General features: G+C 36.4%; 1 long non-coding RNA gene across 1 annotated transcript; it reads right to left on the reverse strand.

Annotated features, from left to right (window-relative positions):
- Window positions 1-599: 599 nt before the first annotated feature.
- Window positions 600-2,033, reverse strand: LOC139813299 (uncharacterized). The gene is made up of 3 exons (XR_011732125.1): window positions 1,641-2,033; window positions 1,371-1,565; window positions 600-1,098 (listed from the first exon to the last, which is right to left on the reverse strand). It is a non-coding gene; the product is annotated as an uncharacterized lncRNA (long non-coding RNA).
- Window positions 2,034-5,650: the final 3,617 nt, after the last annotated feature.

Genomic DNA, 5,650 nt, shown 5'->3' on the forward strand with positions numbered 1-5,650 from the left:
CGTGCGTGCGTGCGTGCGTGCGTGCGTGCGTGCGTGCGTGTGCGTGCGTGCGTGCGTGCGTGCGTGCGTGCGTGCGTGCGTGCGTGCGTGCGTGCGTGCGTGCGTGCGTGCGTGTGCGTGCGTGCGTGCGTGCGTGTGTGTGTGTGTGTGTGTGTGTGTGTGTACTATTATCTGTACAAGTTTTTTTTCACTCAGGCAAATGTAATATTTTAGTTTAAAATGTTAATACTATCTGTATAACAAAACATTGTTTATATTTTTGTAATTATGTACTTTTTTCTTTTATTTAGCAGTTAAGAGCCTTGTGTACATTATTCATAGCATAAACAATGATGCTTACAAATAAGGTGTTTATTCTTTCAATATAATTTTATTCCTTACACACACACAGCAACATAATCTTGAAAGATAAAAGTTACAAAGAATTAAATAACAGTCTTAGACTAATTCTTCCAAATAGATCTCATGCAAATATATGATTGGTGAACAGTTCACAGATCATGCATACATATAAGAATTAATGGTAAATAGTATGCAAATTGAATTATAATCTCTTGTATATATCTCTTCAAAAGAGTTTTTCTGAAAGACTTTTCTTTATTATTTGGTAACTTGTATTTTTCAAGATTATATAGCTGTTATTGTTTACTTTTTATTTGTTTAGAAAACTAGAAACGATACGGTCAGAAAGAAATACATCGTAGCAAGTGAGACTATACAAAATTTAACTTATAAAGAGAGAATCTTATGAGACGAAAATTGAACCATTAATTTTACCAATTATCTCTTCCAAACCTTTTTGTCCTCTCAATTACAGTAAACGACTGTGGACGGTATGTACAAATTTAAATGTGTTACTTATTTCTTGGACACTTACAGTAAAGTTTGATACCATTTCTTCAGATTCTCTGGTAGAGTAAAAAAGCAGGTTTTATGAAAAACTTTTATTAAGCAGTTTTATTGAAAAGTTTTAATGAGAGAGAGATAATGCGACGCGAACAAACCTTATATCTATGATTACATGTAAACAAAAAATGAAAAATATCCGTAATGGCACTTTTTCTTCTGTCTGTCATTTGCTGCCTCTATGTGCTTAATCTGTAAACATATTTTATCTTTATTAAAATAAATAAATTCATAATTCAAATAGATTATGTTTAACATAAATATATATAATCTTGAAAGATAATAAAATAAAAAAACTTGAGCAATCTAGAACATAAGTGTAGCTTCAACATTTTTTTAAACACATGCTGTTTACATTTTACAACAAGATTTTTAAGATAATTTACAAGAAACATTAGCTAATTACATTTTATTATATACATTGCAAAAATATAAGTAAAAAGAATTTTGTTCTTAAAACTTACACACACAAAAAATTGTTGACCATTTATTACATTGCACACAGCAGAACATGGGAAGGGGACCATCTAATTGCAAAGGCAGTTGGTCCTGACAATTTTTACAATAAATGTGGCCACAAATCAATGCCTTTATATCTCGTGTCTCAACCAGCAAAATGTAACATTTGTTGCACACTGGTCGTGCATTACGTACTGAAACTAAAAAGCATTGGTTAATTCAGATTTACAATATAAATTACCAACTAAAATATGTAAATATTAAAAAAAACTTACTGTTGCTAGCTGTTCTACATGTCAAACAAGGTCATAAACATTCTCCCAACATATTAATTGTACAGATTTGCGATCTACATTTTTCTGGATAAGTTTCCCTTAAGATATACGCCAAACGTTTCATCTCTAGGTAAACTTCTTGCCGAAAAGGTCGTATACAGTTGTTGACTTTAATGAGTTCATCGCCTGTGAGATGCACTTTTTTGCAAGTATTATTTCTATTACAAAATGTATTAGTGCAATTTTCCACTTCATAAAGCATTTTGCATGATTTTCTACTGCACACACGCAGCATAAAGTTTCGGCAAATCATATTTACGACACAGAGCTAAGAAGAAACGACAAAAGCAAATACAACAATAGCGTAAACGACACTAGCTTTAGTACACGTGAACGTGTAAATAGTTAACAGAAAGAAACCTAACCTAATCCCACCGGCTTTTTCGTGATATCATTAAGGGCCGGTCTACAATCAGTAGTATGTCGTAGTCGGATTTCGGAACGCAACCGATGGTCCAATGAGAAAATTTCTTTTTCGAAAGCGGATTTTTCTCATTGGACCATCGGCTGCGTTCCGACATTCGACAGCACGACGTATTGTAGACTGTAATCGACCTCCGGCCTAAAATTGTAAACCCGTAAAAACAATAATAAAAGGCAATGAAATGAAGTGACAGCTTAAGGTTAAAAAATATGTTCATATTACAGCTACATTTGTATTATACAGGGTGTTCGATATAAAAGTAACCACCCGAATACGGGGGGTAGATTGGGTCAAACTGAACAGAAAAGTCTCGTACCATTTTGCAAAATTCGCAATAGTTAACGAGTTATTAAATAAAACGTCTGAGCGAATGAGCGCACAAGGAGCGATAAAGGCGGGCCTCGGCGGCTGGCTGGGCTGGCACGGTGCCCGGCGCGCGGCGTGCGGTGGGGGTCGAGAGACGAGCGGCGAGCGGGGCGCGGCGCGGCGCGGCGAACGTCGAGCGACAGATGTTATACACCGCGGCGAAAAAGTATTAGAGCCAGCCCATACTAAACTTACAATAATTCCTTCGCGTAAACAGGATTTTGTAGTAACTTACAATAATTTACTCCGCGTAAACGAGTGAATTATCGTAAGTTACTACAGAAGTAACGCGCTCGCGTAAACGTAGTAACAGGTAGCACACGTATTGCATAGGCATTGCCGTAGCGTCTTACGCCTTAGATTAGTTTAGCTTGAATTATGTGTAATAGAAACATTTAATTTTAGTAAATTTAATTATTTTGCATGTCAAAGTTTACGAGGTTTACCAAGCTTCACTTTAACTTTTGTTTATGTTAGAATAACTTTAATGGTGCGTGTCCACCTGCGAGTAAAACTCTCGAGAGTAGCTCTCGAGATTGATTCTCGCAAATGGACACATTCCTGGAGAGTACCTAACGGAGAATGAATCGCAGCTCTCGGCGAGCGAACTTTTATCAAGACCTACTCGCAAATCGACAGGACGTTATTTTACTCTCGGAGATCAGCTCGCCAAGCTCGAACGCTGTTCGTATTTTGAGAGCTACATGTTGAGAGTAAAAACCGAGATGGCAAAAGTTTGTTCCTTTGATGACACAAAGGAACTTATTGAATAATGCGGAAATCATGAACTATTGTAGAATACTACTGTGACAGAAATAAAAAAATTTTAAAATTTTTATGTTCTGCGAATAAAGTGCGAAAAAAATTCATAATTTAAAGAATTAGATAAGAATATTTTTAATACATTTTCTAATTACTTGGTCAATAATTAGTTACACTTTAGTTTTACATACTTTGCACGTTTTAGTTACAGTGCTGAAATTAAATACATTTAATTTTACATCGCGAATTAAGTACATTTAAAAAAAAAAAAAAAATTATTAAATATTTACATGTAAAAATCTAACATCAAGGTATTTCGCAAACTGAAAATTAAATAATAATATCGCACTATGTATTCCACTTCACAATTTGTAAGTCTGTGGAAACTTTTAATTGTTGGGAGTCTTCAATCTTAAGCTCTCTAATTAGAGCAGATCCGGCACCTGCAATCAATCCATTGATCGACCCAGAAGGTCTTTTTGTTGTTATTTAACACTCTTTTTCTTTTTAAAATAATGCTATCCACTATAGCAGCCGCAAGTTTTTTCGTTTACGCGACATTATGATGTCACCACTCTCAGACATCGACTAAAAAAAATACGTAAGTGGACACGGTTTTGAGAGAACTCTCCGAAAGAATACTCTCTGGATTCTCACGAGATGCTCGCGAGAGTACAATGTCAGAAAAATTACTCTCAAATGGACAGTGTCAGAATAACTCTCGAGAGATATTCTCGAGAGTTTTAAGGTGCGTGTCCACCTGCGAGTAAAACTGTCGAGAGTAGCTCTCGAGATTGATTCTGACACTGTCCATTTGAGAGTAATTTTTCTGACATTGTACTCTCGCGAGCATCTCGTGAGAATCCAGAGAGTATTCTTTCGGAGAGTTCTCTCAAAACCGTGTCCACTTACGTATTTTTTTTAGTCGATGTCTGAGAGTGGTGACATCATAATGTCGCGTAAACGAAAAAACTTGCGGCTGCTATAGTGGATAGCATTATTTTAAAAAGAAAAAGAGTGTTAAATAACAACAAAAAGACCTTCTGGGTCGATCAATGGATTGATTGCAGGTGCCGGATCTGCTCTAATTAGAGAGCTTAAGATTGAAGACTCCCAACAATTAAAAGTTTCCACAGACTTACAAATTGTGAAGTGGAATACATAGTGCGATATTATTATTTAATTTTCAGTTTGCGAAATACCTTGATGTTAGATTTTTACATGTAAATATTTAATAATTTTTTTTTTTTTTTAAATGTACTTAATTCGCGATGTAAAATTAAATGTATTTAATTTCAGCACTGTAACTAAAACGTGCAAAGTATGTAAAACTAAAGTGTAACTAATTATTGACCAAGTAATTAGAAAATGTATTAAAAATATTCTTATCTAATTCTTTAAATTATGAATTTTTTTCGCACTTTATTCGCAGAACATAAAAATTTTAAAATTTTTTTATTTCTGTCACAGTAGTATTCTACAATAGTTCATGATTTCCGCATTATTCAATAAGTTCCTTTGTGTCATCAAAGGAACAAACTTTTGCCATCTCGGTTTTTACTCTCAACATGTAGCTCTCAAAATACGAACAGCGTTCGAGCTTGGCGAGCTGATCTCCGAGAGTAAAATAACGTCCTGTCGATTTGCGAGTAGGTCTTGATAAAAGTTCGCTCGCCGAGAGCTGCGATTCATTCTCCGTTAGGTACTCTCCAGGAATGTGTCCATTTGCGAGAATCAATCTCGAGAGCTACTCTCGAGAGTTTTACTCGCAGGTGGACACGCACCATTAAAGTTATTCTAACATAAACAAAAGTTAAAGTGAAGCTTGGTAAACCTCGTAAACTTTGACATGCAAAATAATTAAATTTACTAAAATTAAATGTTTCTATTACACATAATTCAAGCTAAACTAATCTAAGGCGTAAGACGCTACGGCAATGCCTATGCAATACGTGTGCTACCTGTTACTACGTTTACGCGAGCGCGTTACTTCTGTAGTAACTTACGATAATTCACTCGTTTACGCGGAGTAAATTATTGTAAGTTACTACAAAATCCTGTTTACGCGAAGGAATTATTGTAAGTTTAGTATGGGCTGGCTCTAATACTTTTTCGCCGCGGTGTATAACATCTGTCGCTCGACGTTCGCCGCGCCGCGCCGCGCCCCGCTCGCCGCTCGTCTCTCGACCCCCACCGCACGCCGCGCGCCGGGCACCGTGCCAGCCCAGCCAGCCGCCGAGGCCCGCCTTTATCGCTCCTTGTGCGCTCATTCGCTCAGACGTTTTATTTAATAACTCGTTAACTATTGCGAATTTTGCAAAATGGTACGAGACTTTTCTGTTCAGTTTGACCCAATCTACCCCCCGTATTCGGGTGGTTACTTTTATATCGAACACCC

This window comes from Temnothorax longispinosus, chromosome 5 (assembly GCF_030848805.1).
Source record: "Temnothorax longispinosus isolate EJ_2023e chromosome 5, Tlon_JGU_v1, whole genome shotgun sequence".
Taxonomy (NCBI): Eukaryota; Metazoa; Arthropoda; class Insecta; order Hymenoptera; family Formicidae; genus Temnothorax; species Temnothorax longispinosus.